We start from the raw sequence: 15,826 nt of genomic DNA, 5'->3' as shown, positions 1-15,826 counted from the left end.
GTCTTTTTAGTCCAGACTCCCCTTTGAGAGCCTCACAGGTCAGGGTGAGGAATCTGTGACCTGTGAAGGTGCTGAGCTCTCGGAGAATGGTCAGTGACACATTCACACTCAACATTCGATGGCACTTCAGAGACATATTCAGCTGAGGTGTCAGCCGGAGCTCCGCGGACATCAGTCTGACTGCTGATTGTAGAAGGTTCTGTGTTCAGATCCCACTCCAGAAAGCAGGTTTCAAAGATCAACGCCGACTCGTTTGGAAAGAGACAAGGTTACCTTGATAATCATAGAATTTACAGTGCAGAAGGAGGCCATTCGGCCCATCGAGTCTGCACCGGCTCTTGGAAAGAGCACCCTCCCCAAGGTCAACACCTCCACCCTATCCCCATAACCCAGTAACCCCAACCAACACCAAGGACAATTTTGTACACTAAGGGCTATTTTTCATGGCCAATCCACCTAACCTGCACATCTTTGGACTAAGAAAAAATTTCCTCTCTCAAACACACACAGATATATTTAATCCTGGGTAAAGTTTAGGAACAAGCTTTCTAAAATATTAATCTCTAATCCCATCGTTCATTGTGATGCTAAAAGATTGGATTTTAAATCACTGAATATTTTCCAGCAATAGGAGAATTTTGCTGAATATTTTCTCCAAATGTCTGTTAAAGATCTTGTTCAGTTCGATTGTAATGTTAGAATCACCAGTTTTGCATTACATCGACATAACAAATTTAATCAAGACCAGAGCACAATTGCGTAAAAGAGCGATAAATTAGGCAGGAAACGATATCTAAAACTGTCTGTGGATCATCAACACAAGAAACAGAGACCAAGAAATTAATCCTCTTAAAATAACTCAATCATCCTCCCGCCACATAAATATCCATCATTTCTTGCAAATTAATTTGATTCCTTCTCCAAATTCCTGATCTAAGCCCTCCTCCAATATCTAATCTCTCTGATATCACAAATAGAAAAATCTGATCCTCTTGCCCCGATATGAAATCTCGGTAATCAGCTGTGTTCAGCGGTGTCTCAAAGTCCCCAATCTTTGCTCCTTCTGTCTCCTGATATGGCCAGCACAGGAGCACAGTGGCTAGCACTGTGGCTTCACAGCTCCAGGGTCCAAGGTTCGATTCCCCGCTGCGTCATTGTCTGTGCGGAGTCTGCATGTTCTCCCCGTGTCTGCGTGGGTTTCCTCCGGGTGCTCCGGTTTCCTCCCACAAGTCCCGAAAGACGTGCTGTTCGGTGGATTAGACATTCTGAATTCTCCCTCTGTGTACCCGAACAGGCGCCGGAATGTGGCGACTAGGGGCTTTTCACAGTAACTTCATTGCAGTGTTAATGTAAGATTATTATAATTATTAAATGTTGTAAAGCATTTTTTTATTTCTCCCAATATTTTGGAATGAAAGATGTCTTGCCTATGCAGAGGGTCAGTAATGAGGGAGCCCTGCACTGTCAGAGGGTTAGTACTGTGGGAGTGCTGTACTGTCAGAGGGTCAGTACTGAGGGAGTGCTACACTGTCAGAGGGTCAGTACTGAGGGAGTGCTGCACTGTCAGACGGTCAGTACTGAGGGAGTGCTGCACTGTCAGAGGGTCAGTACTGAGGGAGTGCTACACTGTCAGAGGGTCAGTACTGAGGGAGTGCTGCACTGTCAGACAGTCAGTACTGAGGGAGTGCTGCACTGTCAGAGGGTCAGTACTGAGGGAGTGCTGCACTGTCAGAGGGTCAGTACTGAGAGAGTGCTGCACTGTCAGACGGTCAGTACTGAGGGAGTGCTGCACTGTCAGAGGGCCAGTACTGAGAGAGTGCTGCACTGTCAGACGGTCAGTACTGAGGGAGTGCTGCACTGTCAGAGGGTCAGTACTGAGAGAGTGCTGCACTGTCAGACGGTCAGTACTGAGGGAGTGCTGCACTGTCAGAGGGTCAGTACTGAGGGAGTGCTACACTGTCAGAGGGTCAGTACTGAGGGAGTGCTGCACTGTCAGACGGTCAGTACTGAGGGAGTGCTGCACTGTCAGAGGGTCAGTACTGAGGGAGTGCTGCACTGTCAGAGGGTCAGTACTGAGGGAGTGCTGCACTGTCAGACGGTCAGTACTGAGGGAGTGCTGCACTGTCAGAGGGTCAGTACTGAGGGAGTGCCGCACTGTCAGAGGGTCAGTACTGAGGGAGTGCTGCACTGTCAGAGGGTCAGTACTGAGGGAGTGCTGCACTGTCAGAGGGTCAGTACTGAGGGAGTGCTGCACTGTCAGAGGGTCAGTACTGAGGGAGTGCTGCACTGTCAGAGGGTCAGTACTGAGGGAGTGCTGCATTATCAGACGGTCAGTTCTGGGGGAGTGCCGCATTGTCAGAGGGTCAATACTGAGGGAGTGCTACACTGTCAGAGGGTCAGTACTGAGGGAGTGCTGCACTGTCAGCGGGTCAGTACTGAGGGAGTGCTGCACTGTCAGAGGGTCAGTACTGAGGGAGTGCGGCACAGTCAGCGGGTCAGTACTGAGGGAGTGCCGCACTGTCAGACGGTCAGTGCTGAGGGAGTGCTGCACTGTCAGAGGGTCAGTACTGAGGGAGTGCTGCACTGTCAGAGGGTCAGTACTGAGGGAGTGCTGCACTGTCAGCGGGTCAGTACTGAGGGAGTGCCGCACTGTCAGACGGTCAGTGCTGAGGGAGTGCTGCACTGTCAGAGGGTCAGTACTGAGGGAATGTTGCACTGTCAGAGGGTCAGTACTGTGGGAGTGCTGCACTGTCAGACGGTCAGTAATGAGGGAGTGCTACACTGTCAGAGGGTCAGTACTGAGGGAGTGCTGCACTGTCAGACGGTCAGTACTGAGGGAGTGCTGCACTGTCAGAGGGTCAGTACTGAGGGAGTGCTACACTGTCAGAGGGTCAGTACTGAGGGAGTGCTGCACTGTCAGAGGGTCAGTACTGAGAGAGTGCTGCACTGTCAGACGGTCAGGACTGAGGGAGTGCTGCACTGTCAGAGGGTCAGTACTGAGAGAGTGCTGCACTGTCAGACGGTCAGTAATGAGGGAGTGCTGCACTGTCAGAGGGTCAGTACTGAGAGAGTGCTGCACTGTCAGACGGTCAGTACTGAGGGAGTCCTGCACTGTCAGAGGGTCAGTACTGAGGGAGTGCTACACTGTCAGAGGGTCAGTACTGAGGGAGTGCTGCACTGTCAGACGGTCAGTACTGAGGGAGTGCTGCACTGTCAGAGGGTCAGTACTGAGGGAGTGCTACACTGTCAGAGGGTCAGTACTGAGGGAGTGCTGCACTGTCAGACAGTCAGTACTGAGGGAGTGCTGCACTGTCAGAGGGTCAGTACTGAGGGAGTGCTGCACTGTCAGAGGGTCAGTACTGAGAGAGTGCTGCACTGTCAGACGGTCAGTACTGAGGGAGTGCTGCACTGTCAGAGGGCCAGTACTGAGAGAGTGCTGCACTGTCAGACGGTCAGTACTGAGGGAGTGCTGCACTGTCAGAGGGTCAGTACTGAGAGAGTGCTGCACTGTCAGACGGTCAGTACTGAGGGAGTGCTGCACTGTCAGAGGGTCAGTACTGAGGGAGTGCTACACTGTCAGAGGGTCAGTACTGAGGGAGTGCTGCACTGTCAGACGGTCAGTACTGAGGGAGTGCTGCACTGTCAGAGGGTCAGTACTGAGGGAGTGCTGCACTGTCAGAGGGTCAGTACTGAGGGAGTGCTGCACTGTCAGACGGTCAGTACTGAGGGAGTGCTGCACTGTCAGAGGGTCAGTACTGAGGGAGTGCCGCACTGTCAGAGGGTCAGTACTGAGGGAGTGCTGCACTGTCAGAGGGTCAGTACTGAGGGAGTGCTGCACTGTCAGAGGGTCAGTACTGAGGGAGTGCTGCACTGTCAGAGGGTCAGTACTGAGGGAGTGCTGCACTGTCAGAGGGTCAGTACTGAGGGAGTGCTGCATTGTCAGACGGTCAGTTCTGGGGGAGTGCCGCATTGTCAGAGGGTCAATACTGAGGGAGTGCTACACTGTCAGAGGGTCAGTACTGAGGGAGTGCGGCACAGTCAGCGGGTCAGTACTGAGGGAGTGCCGCACTGTCAGACGGTCAGTGCTGAGGGAGTGCTGCACTGTCAGAGGGTCAGTACTGAGGGAGTGCTGCACTGTCAGAGGGTCAGTACTGAGGGAGTGCTGCACTGTCAGCGGGTCAGTACTGAGGGAGTGCCGCACTGTCAGACGGTCAGTGCTGAGGGAGTGCTGCACTGTCAGAGGGTCAGTACTGAGGGAATGTTGCACTGTCAGAGGGTCAGTACTGTGGGAGTGCTGCACTGTCAGACGGTCAGTACTGAGGGAGTGCTACACTGTCAGAGGGTCAGTACTGAGGGAGTGCTGCACTGTCAGACGGTCAGTACTGAGGGAGTGCTGCACTGTCAGAGGGTCAGTACTGAGGGAGTGCTACACTGTCAGAGGGTCAGTACTGAGGGAGTGCTGCACTGTCAGAGGGTCAGTACTGAGAGAGTGCTGCACTGTCAGACGGTCAGGACTGAGGGAGTGCTGCACTGTCAGAGGGTCAGTACTGAGAGAGTGCTGCACTGTCAGACGGTCAGTAATGAGGGAGTGCTGCACTGTCAGAGGGTCAGTACTGAGAGAGTGCTGCACTGTCAGAGGGTCAGTACTGAGGGAGTGCTACACTGTCAGAGGGTCAGTACTGAGGGAGTGCTGCACTGTCAGACGGTCAGTACTGAGGGAGTGCTGCACTGTCAGAGGGTCAGTACTGAGGGAGTGCTGCACTGTCAGAGGGTCAGTACTGAGGGAGTGCTGCACTGTCAGACGGTCAGTACTGAGGGAGTGCTGCACTGTCAGAGGGTCAGTACTGAGGGAGTGCTGCACTGTCAGAGGGTCAGTACTGAGGGAGTGCTGCACTGTCAGAGGGTCAGTACTGAGGGAGTGCTGCACTGTCAGAGGGTCAGTACTGAGGGAGTGCTGCACTGTCAGAGGGTCAGTACTGAGGGAGTGCTGCATTGTCAGACGGTCAGTTCTGGGGGAGTGCCGCATTGTCAGAGGGTCAATACTGAGGGAGTGCTGCACTGTCAGAGGGTCAGTACTGAGGGAATGTTGCACTGTCAGCGGGTCAGTACTGAGGGAGTGCTGCACTGTCAGAGGGTCAGTACTGAGGGAGTGCGGCACAGTCAGCGGGTCAGTACTGAGGGAGTGCCGCACTGTCAGACGGTCAGTGCTGAGGGAGTGCTGCACTGTCAGAGGGTCAGTACTGAGGGAGTGCTGCACTGTCAGAGTGTCAGTACTGAGGGAGTGCTGCACTGTCAGCGGGTCAGTACTGAGGGAGTGCCGCACTGTCAGACGGTCAGTGCTGAGGGAGTGCTGCACTGTCAGAGGGTCAGTACTGAGGGAATGTTGCACTGTCAGAGGGTCAGTACTGAGGGAGTGCCGCACTGTCAGAGGGTCAGTTCTGAGGGAGTGCCGCATTGTCAGAGGGTCAATACTGAGGAAGTGCTGCACTGTCAGAGGGTCAGTACTGAGGGAATGTTGCACTGTCAGAGGGTCAGTACTGAGGGAGTGCTGCACTGTCAGAGGGTCAGTACTGAGGGAGTGCTGCACTGTCAGAGGGTCAGTACTGAGGGAGTGCTGCACTGTCAGAGGGTCAATACTAAGGGAGTGCTGCATTGTCAGAGGGTCAGTACTGAGGGAGTGCCGCACTGTCAGAGGGTCAGTACTGAGGGAGTGCTGCACTGTCAGAGGGTCAGTACTGAGGGAGTGCTGCACTGTCAGAGGGTCAGTACTGAGGGAGTGCTGCACTGTCAGAGGGTCAGTACTGAGGGAGTGCTGCATTGTCAGACGGTCAGTTCTGAGGGAGTGCCGCATTGTCAGAGGGTCAATACTGAGGGAGTGCTGCACTGTCAGAGGGTCAGTACTGAGGGAGTGCCGCACTGTCAGAGGGTCAGTACTGAGGGAGTGCCGCACTGTCAGAGGGTCAGAACTGAGAGGGTCAGTACTGAGGGGAGCTGCAGTGGTGGAGTTGCTGGGGTGAATTGTCTGACGTTGGGGATTCTCCGTTGCGGCGGCAGTACAGGGCCGTGGATTTCCCAGCGGAGTGATGTGGCTACAATGGGAAATCCCATTGGCCAGCGGTTGGAACGGTGAAGCAGCCAGTGACAGAGCGTCACCAAGAATCCCCCGGCTGGGAAGGTGGACAATGCATCCTGGTGTAAATTACCGGAAATCGATCCAAATCCTTTCCCTTGACCTTCCTGTTAAATGTGAACTGTTTGGGATGGAATTTCCTGACCCTTACTGTTCACTGGTTCCTGGGGGGGTGGGGGGGGTGGGGGAGGCTTCAAGGGAAATCCCATCGACACGCAACGGGAATATCGAATCCCGCTGCTAGCGATCGGCGCACACGCGGCTGGGCCTCCGGAGATTCCAGTTCCTGTGAGACTATCTGGGGATCAGCAGAGAAATCCATTCTGAGGCCAATATTCATCCTCAATCCGTAACCACGGGAACACATTGTCTGCTCATTATCACATTGCTGCCTGTGGGATCTTGCTGTGTACAAACCCGTTGCTGCGTTTCCTACATCACAACAAAGACTACACCGTACATGAACCTCATTGCCTGTAAAACACTCGGGATGTCCTGAGGATGGGAAGGGCGCTATAGAAATGCAAGAGCTTCATTTCATTCATTGCTTTTCAGTCTCTGTTTTCAGACTCACATCAAACACATTGTTTAAATCTGCTAAATCTTTACAACCCCATAAAAATTTTTATTGTCCATCTAAATCCTCACATAAAGACATTCCGAATGTTCCAGTCCAACATCCCAGTGTGTGAATGAATATTGTTTAGTTTGTGTCACTCATTACACAGCCCAGTGACTGAGTGCACATCGCTGTGTTTCTCTCTCACTATACACCATGATCTTTACAATATCCTCTCATTAACCATCATTGTCTGGAACTTGCACTCAGAGAAATGAAACATTTATCATGGAATCCTGGAAAACAGTGGGGATTATCCAATAGGTAAATAGGTAAGTCACCTGAGGAAGGAGCAGCGCTCCAAAAGCTCGTGATTCGAAACAAACCAGTTGGACTTTAACCTGGCATTGCAAGACTTCTTGCTAGGATGACAAGAACAGCAGATAAAAGCAAATTACTGCGGATGCTGGAATCTGAAAAGAGCAGCAGATACCTGGAACCCCACCACCTGGAGGTTCCCCTCCAAGTCACTCACCACCCTGACTGGGAAATATATCGGCCGCTCCTTCAATGTCGCTGGGGCAACATCCTGGAACTCCCTCCCTAACAGCACAGTAGGTGTACCTACACCTCATGGACTGCAGCGGTTCAAGGAGGTAACTCACCACAAACTCCTCAAGGGGCAATTAGGGATGGGCAATAAACGCTGACCTGACCAGTGATACCCACATCCTGTGACTGAATAAAGTAATTGCGTTGTGTTACTGCCCAGTTAAATCTCTCGATGTTCTCTGTATTGGTGCTGTATTGAGGCAATCTGACAGGGTTCTGCCTCCGGTTATTGATACTATTAACCCTGCAGTAATATCAGGAAATGTGAGGATTAATATACTCATTGGAAGAGAGGCAGAGAGATAGTGAGAGAGAGAGATAGAGAGAGACAGAGAGTGAGAGAGACAGAGCGACAGAGACAGAGAGTGAGAGAGACAGACAGACAGAAATGAACAGACAGAGAGACAGACAGATCATAGAATTTACAGTGTAGAAAGAGGCCTTTTGGCCCATTGAGTCTGAACCAGCCCCAGGAAAGAGCACCCCACCCAAGCCCACACCTCCACCCCATCCCCGTAACCTCACCTAACCTTTTTGGACACTAAGGGCAATTTGGCATGGCCAATCCACCTAACCTGCACATCTTTGGACTGTGGGAGGAAACCGGAGCACCCGGAGGAAACCCACGCACACACGGGGAGAACGTGCAGACTCCGCACAGGCAGTGACCCAAGCCAGGAATCGAACCTGGGACCCTGGAGCTGTGAAGCTACAGTGATAACCACTGTGCTAGCATGCTGCCCACGAGAGACAGAGAGAAAGACAGACAGAGAGAGAAACAGAGAAAGAAAGAGACAAAGAGATCGAGACAGAGAGATCGAGACTGAGGGAGAGAGGGTGAGACAGAGAGAGAGAGGATGAGACAGAGAGAGCAAGAGAGGGAGAGAGAGGGAGAGAGAGAGGCTTCCTCAACACAACACCTCACTCCAAGGACCTGGAGAAATTCAAGTGTGCCACAGGTGGTGTGATGCCACCCTGTTCTGCCGCTGCCCATCAGATGCGTGAGGGATGGGTGGGGGGGGTGGGGGGGGGATTCAGAGCTGCTGCGGTGTTCCAGCGCCCCCCCTGTAGGTGTTACCAGTACGGGCCCTATCACCTCCTCAACCCTTGGGGCGCCCAATGGTCCCCAGGCTACCCCTTGTGATGGGGGGGGGGTGGCCGGAGTGAGTTCCAGTCCAAACGAGGCCAGTGAATAGCGGGAGAGGCCAAAATCGAGACCACGCCAGGCGCCAGAGAGTTTGCGATGCAACCGGCCCACTCTACAATTTTGTGGATAGTCAGAGGCTTTTCCCCAGGGTAGAGGGGTCAATTACTAGGGGGCATAGGTTTAAGGTGAGAGGGGCAAGGTTTAGAGGAGATGTACGAGGCAAGTTTTTTACGCAGAGGGTAGTGGGTGCCTGGAACTCGCTACCGGAGGAGGTGGTGGAAGCAGGGATGATAGTGACATTTAAGGGGCATCTTGACAAATACATGAATAGGATGGGAATAGAGGGATACGGACCATGGAAGTGTAGAAGATTTTAGTTTAGACGGGCAGCATGGTCGGCACGGGCTTGGAGGGCCGAAGGGCCTGTTCCTGTGCTGTACATTTCTTTGTTCTTTCTTCTTTGCTCCCGTAGGCGAAATCGGGATCTGGCTGTAGCGGGCCAGAAATTATCACCACTCAAGCCCCATTTCCATACAATTAACAGGAGCGACCCCATATCCAACGGCCTCCCATCATTCAGCGGCCTCTCCAGCAAGTGCTCACGCTGACGCCAATCAGTACTCCTTTTGAAAAATGTGAACCTGGCGGAAGGGCTTCTGTGGGATTGCCATCCCAGTGCTCGGCGGGGTGTGGGGGACCCTCCGAAGGGGAGGGCCACCATGGGAGTGTGGGGGGAGCGGGGAATGTGCTGGGTGGGGGCAAATGCGCATGGCATCAGCATGCCAACCCTTGGATCGTCTGTACCCGTTCCGGAGGCAACACCAGTCCCTGCCCGTCTGCTTTACCGATCACCCATAACCCCCCACCGACTGCCAGGGCCTCTGGCCGTGCAGCTGAAGGATATCGCTAATCGGGAATTGCCGATCGTGGGTAAGTGAGCACTTCACACACCCCGAGTGGGTTCCCGTGGGTGGGCGGGCCGTGTGGGGCTCATTGCCCAGCATCCCAATCACACCCTGATGCCTGGACACTACGGGAGGCAACACCACACCCGCAGCAGCCGACATCCGAACACCCAGGGCTGGGCCCAGCACCGGGGACATGTCCACGGCCAGAGGGCGGGGGGGGGGGGGCCTGAGAGACGGGCCAAGGGTTCAGAGGTCGGCCCACCTAGCGGAAGAAAGTGACAGAGGCATTAGACTGGTTGTGCTCAAGCGTTTTTAGCGTGTCGCAGGTGTCATGGAATTCCCCACTCTCTATGGTGCCGCCCCACTCTCTCCCTCACCCCCTCAATCCCTGCACCCCTAACTGCAACCCCCCCCCCCACCCACCCCAGCCCCAGTGCCCTCAACGTGCTGAACCTTCTTTGATTTACCGCTACAACCAAGCACCTCCCCAGTTGCACGTCTGAGGTGGAGCCAACCATCTGCCTACCACCTCCCGTGGCCTTCGGTGCCCCGGTGAGCATCCTCTGGAGACTCTGGGCCGGAGAGCCCTGGCTCACTTGCCTTTGGCATACGCACAGCCGTGCCGCCCTATCCATGTGCTGAGCCCGAGGTCGCCACCATCCCCACTCCATAGGACGGGACCGGGTTATCACCCAACTCCCCACCTGATCGATGTCCATAGGGCCCTGGGGTTCACTTGGGACAGAGGGGCAGCTGGTTCGAGCCCTGGCTGCCCCTGCACCATCTGACTCTGCCAACCCTGGCGGCTCCCCATGGTCGGCACCATCGTGCCGACGCCCTCGCCGATGCTCCTCTGCGACTGGGACACGCTCCGCAGCACCTCGGCCATTCCCACCTGAGAGCAGGACATGTCCCTCAGAACCTCATCAAGGTCGGCCTGGCCCTGGATCACATCCCCCAGCGAGTTGGGACATTCTGCCGAGACCTCAGCCATGGCTGTCACGGACTGCACGACGCCTTGGACACCGTCACTCATGGTGCCGACATCGGGCACCAGGTTCTCCACTGCCGTCGCCACCCTGGCAGTGTTGGCCTCGGTGCCACTCATCTCCTGTGCCCGTAGCCTCTGGGACTCCTCCAATCAGCTATGGACCTGCTGGACTGTTGTTGACATCTCCCTCTGAATGTCTCGGCCGCTCCCTATCATTTCCATCAGCTCTGGGTAACCCTGTTCCAGAGGCTCAACATCAGGCTGGGATCCAGCTGGGTCCTGGGATCCAGCAGCCCTCCGACTGCTGCCTCTCCTGGGGGGGTTCCTGCCTCCGCCTGATGTGCATCAGCAGCAGTGTGGTGCTCACCAGATTGTGCCCCAGAAGCCTGACCACTAACATTTCCCACCAAGGTGTGTGTCTGTGCTGGGGGAGGGTGGGGATGACAGCTGTGCCGTGACTGCAGCATCCTGGGAGCTCTCCTCTGAGGTGTTCTTTTTGGAGTCAGGAGAGGGTTCCGCCCGGGATGGGCCAGTGCCATTGGCTGGAGGACCTGCAGGAGAATGGGCATGTGGTCAGTGGGAGGGATGGGTCTGGCACGTGTGACAGGTGGAGCTCGGTGGTTCCTCCTCACCTCTGCAGCATCCGCCAGCCTCCGCGTGGGTGACCGCCTGTCCTCGGCCATACAGAGACACACAGAGAGCCTTGCTAGCAACACAGTGGTGAGAGGGGGTGTGAAGGTAGGGTTTGGGGCTGCATGGAGGGTTGAGGGGGTGATGCTCACATGGAGGCGCAAAGGTTTCGGGGGGCATTGGTGTCAATTCACCCGTGCTGCCCGGTGTAGATCGTTCACCTTCTTGCGACACTGGAGGCCAGTCCTGGTCACACTCCCCAAACTCACAGCCGCTACCACCTCATCCCAGGCCGCACTGACTGCCCTGTGGCTGACCCTTTGGGACCCTCGGGGGAACAGGACACCCCTCCCTGTTTCCAATGCATCGAGTAGCCTCCCCAGGTCTCCATCCCCGAATCTTGGGGCCAAACGGCTCGCTGCCTGGCTGCGGGCTGGCTGGGGCTGCCTCAGCAAGTGCTGATTCAGTGCTGCTCGACCTTGTTAGCGGGGGGCTGGCGAGCGCAATCCTGGCGAATCAGCCGGCAAGCCTTCATTCGTGGCGGGAAGCCCGTGAGGTCTCCTTAAGTGAATATTGAATAGCGTTGCCAGCCTAGCTGGACCGAGAGCCAGGAAGCTCGCGGCCCACTGAGAAATCTTTCTGGAGAATCGCTCCGAAGTGATAAAGTGCCAAATAAGGGAGAGATTCCTCAAAGTAACAGTTCAGCTTTAGTGAGACTTTTCCTGAGATCCTGGAGGCAAATTGACCCAAAAACCAGATCCACAACAGGAGTCACAACCAAAACCGCCAATGCAGACAATGTGGAAATATTGGAGCCTTGTCCCCATTCAGAGAGCTCTGGTTTACTGAGGACCAAACTCTACCTGTTCTCCAGTTATTTATCTCCAATTACCCTTCAGAACATGGTGGTGAATGTGGGGGTGAGCGGCCTTCTTGAACCACTGCAGTCTGAGGTGTAGGTACACCCACAGTGCTGTTAGGGAGGGAGTTCCAGGATGTTGCCCCAGCGACAGCGAAGGAACGGCGATATATATTTCCCAGTCAGGGTGGTGAGTGACTTGGAGGGGAACCTCCAGGTGGTGGGGTTCCCAGGTATCTGCTGCTCTTGTCCTTCTAGATGGTAGTGGTCGTGGGTTTGGAAGGTGCTGCCTAAGGAGCCTTGGTGAGTTGTTGGAGTTGACGAGCCTCCTGAACAGCAGCAATGTGGAGCTGGCTGAACAGAGACCAGGAATTAAAGCCATTCACAGCCAATTGTGGTCTCAATCTGATCCCCTGATCCTGTTGTGTCCATCGCTCCATTTATATTAAACAGCTGTGTGTTCAGCAGCTGATAGATGACAGCTCAGAGACAGTTCAATGTTATTCTACTGTTTTACTCTGAGACCAGCTGACCTTCAATAATCTGTTTAAAGCTTCTAGTTAAACGGAACAACACAGACATGTTAACATTTTCTTTCAAAAAGAAATTGCCTCTGGCAGCTAATTAAAACCTGAACTCCCAAACTGCTCCTAATCTGTGGGCCCGCAACTCTCCCTTTGATGCTCAGTTCTGCTTCCAGACCACATTTGACTAATAGTGATCTGTTCCTGCAATAATTAATTTCTAATTGTGTTAACCCGGGTCCTACAAAGCATCAGATTTAGTGGAACACTCACTGACCCTCAGATCCTCAAACAGTGTGTGACCAGGAAGATCAGAGACATTAAACTGCACCAAACTTTAACCCTTTCTCACTTTCCCCTTCTGCCTGATCTTGTTGGAGATCAATTGATGTGATTGAACCCAGGCCAGGCCGTCAGATAAACGACACAATTCCACTCAGTAATCTGGTCATTGATTTCAGGCAGCTCCCTATTGGGGGAATGAGTTGTGCTGATTCACAAAGGGGACAGAGTGTGGAACAGGAACTGACTGTGTCGGGGCCACCATCTCTACTGCTCAGTCTGTCTCTGAGAGGTGGCAATCTCACAGTTAACCAGATTGGCAGCTAACTCCTGTCAGCAAAGACAGAGATGGCGAAATGGGATCAGGCTCAAAGCACAGAGAACTTTCTGGAGCCGAGAGAGAGAGAGAGAGAGAGAGAGAGAGAAAGAGAGAGCAGCGAGATTGAAGCCCTCATTGAAAAGGCGGACGTATTTCAGCAGGGGACCATCCAGGACACCGTCTTCAACGCTTCTCTCGGGTAGCTTGGCGATGCTGACCCTCAGCCGGTCTGATATCCCCCATGTGTCAGACCCTCGACAGCTCGGGGTTGGCTGTGTCCATTCTCTGATATGAGAAACCAGATGTTCCGGTTTCCTCCCACAATTCCCGAAAGACGCGCTTGTTAGGTAATTTGGACATTCTGAATTCTCCCTCTGTGTACCCGAACAGGCGCCAGAATGTGGCGACTAGGGGCTTTTCACAGTAACTTCATTGCAGTGTTAATGTAAGCCCACTTGTGACAATATTAAAGGTTATTATATTATGTTACTGGCAAAGTGTCCATGAAATGGAGAGCGGCTATCACCTCCGCAGCTGGGGCGGGAGCCGGTGGCTTGGTGTGTAGAGGCAGGAGGCTCAACGCATCCGCGTGTGGGGTTCCTGCCCCGGGCGATAGTGTACTGGAGGCCGTCAGCAGCAGGGCCCACTCGTGAACCTAAGCAGATCCTAACGGCAGAATCACCCAATCTTCTTTAAATAACCCCAGCAGGGGCTGGTGGTGGTTGTAAACCCTGAACGGCCGCCCATAAACTTACTGGTGGAATTTCCTCACTGTGAACACCCCTACTGCCTTCCTTCTCCATCTGCGTGTAGTTCCACTCAGCGTCCGCCAGCACGCGGGACGCAAAAGCTAAAGGTCGCTCCGAGCTGTCAGCCATGCGGTGTGCCAGGACCACCCCGACGCTGTGTGGCGAGGCATCGCACGTGAGGAGCAGGGGCTTGTCTGGGTTGACTGCGCAGCGTGGCCGGCCTGGGTATGAACCTCCCGCAATAGTTCACCAGGCCCAGGAAAGAGCGGAGCTCCGTTTGGTCGCGAGGGATAGGGGCCTGGCGAATCGCCGCACCTTTTCCTCCACTGGATGGAGGCCTCTGCTGTTCACCCTGTGGCCGAGATACGTGACCTCGGGCGCGTGGAAAACGCACTTCTCCCTCCGGAGGCGGACCCCAGCCCAAGCAAACCGCTCGAAGACCTCAGTTAGGTTCTCCAGGTGTTCCTGATACGAGGTCCTGGTGATGAGAACATCGTCCAGGTAGACGGCCGCCCTTGGTAACCCTTTCAGAATACCCTCCATAACGTATATCGTACAAGCCGAGGAGACTCCGAACACTAACCGCGTGTACTCTACAATGCCTGATAGGTATTGATCGTCACCGTATTTCCAGGAACTTGGCTCAAGCACCAGCTGCAACTGCGCGTGGCTCACGCCCACCTTAGTGAACGTCTTTCTGCCGCTGAGCCAGGCAGAGATCCTCGATCTCAGGGACCGGGTAACGGTCAAGGTGGGATTCCCAGTTGCCAGTCATTTTAGTCCCCACAGAGCCGCACTGAACCGTCCGGCTTCAACACGGGAACCACGGGCGTGGCCCAATCGGCATAGTGGACAGGGCGAATAATTCCCAGCTGCTCCAAATGGTCCAATTTCTGGTCTGCCTTGGCGCTAAGTGCGTACGGCACAGGGCTGGTGCGGGAATACCGGGCTGGGCTTTTTCCTGCGCATTGATCGTGACCATCGCTCCTTTAATGATCCCGAAGCCTTTGCCGAAAACTGACGGGAACTTGGACACAGTGCATCTGGTCCACGGGGGTACATCTGGCACACGCGTTGTCAATCCAAATGTAGGTGACGCAGTCAATTGCGCCCTAATAGGCTGGGCCTGTTGCCGCGGACTGCCACCAATGGCAGGCACGTGGACTGGTCTCCAAATGCCACGGGCAAATTGGCACTGCGGTCGATATCTAAGGACTGCCTGGTATACGTGGCCAGTTGGGCCCCCGTGTCGCGAAGCTCCAGTGGCTGAAGACCTGTTCGGATGGCGGTAAACATGCAAAGACTGACGACAGAAACCACCGCCCTCGTGTTCAGTTCTGTCTCAGTGGGGTGTCTGTGTAACAGCAGCAACTCCTGGAGAGGGGCCGTTCTGGGCCCTGTCACACACAGCAACGGTAGGATTGGCTCCTCACCATCTATGTCCTCCAGGAAGTGGAGGCGTGCGGCCTCTTGGGGAGAAATGGCGACCTGTTCGATCCCGGGAGGTCAGCGTCCTCACACGATTGTCTGGAACCTCATTCCTGGCCTCGGTTTCCCGCCCAATACTGGCGCCTGCCATCCGGGAATGCTGATTTGGAGAAGCTCCATGGTCGCTCCGGAGCGAGTCGTGGCGGCGGTTGTGGGACCTGTGGTGGCTTCCAGCCTGGGAAGTCCCGGTCACCTCGCTTGCGGTCACTGTCGGCCAGCGGTCTCGGTGACGCCCAGTGTTCAGGACCGCCAGGCCCTGGAATTCCTGGGGACCGTGGTCAGCGCTGTGCTGAGCGAGCGCCACGTTGACGGCCTTGTCAAGGGTCAGGGGGTCTCCATTAACAGCTTCCGTTGCATCTCCTGGTCCAGAAGTCCAAAAAGGAAGCGGTCCCGCCGCACGGTAGCACGGTGGTTAGCACTGCTGCCTCACAGCGCCAGGGTCCCAGGTTCGATTCCCGGCTTGGGTCACTGTTTGTGTGGAGTCTGCACGTTCTCCCAGTGTCTGCGTGGGTTTCCTCCGGGTGCTCCGGTTTCCTCCCACAGTCCAAAGATGTGCAGGTTAGGTGAATTGGAAGTGCTAAATTGCCTTTAATGTCCAAAACGTTTAAGTGGGATTAATGGGTTTCTG

The sequence above is a fragment of the Scyliorhinus torazame genome, chromosome 7 (genome assembly GCF_047496885.1).
Source record: "Scyliorhinus torazame isolate Kashiwa2021f chromosome 7, sScyTor2.1, whole genome shotgun sequence".
In the NCBI taxonomy this organism is placed as follows: Eukaryota; Metazoa; Chordata; class Chondrichthyes; order Carcharhiniformes; family Scyliorhinidae; genus Scyliorhinus; species Scyliorhinus torazame.
This window is presented reverse-complemented; position numbering follows the sequence as displayed.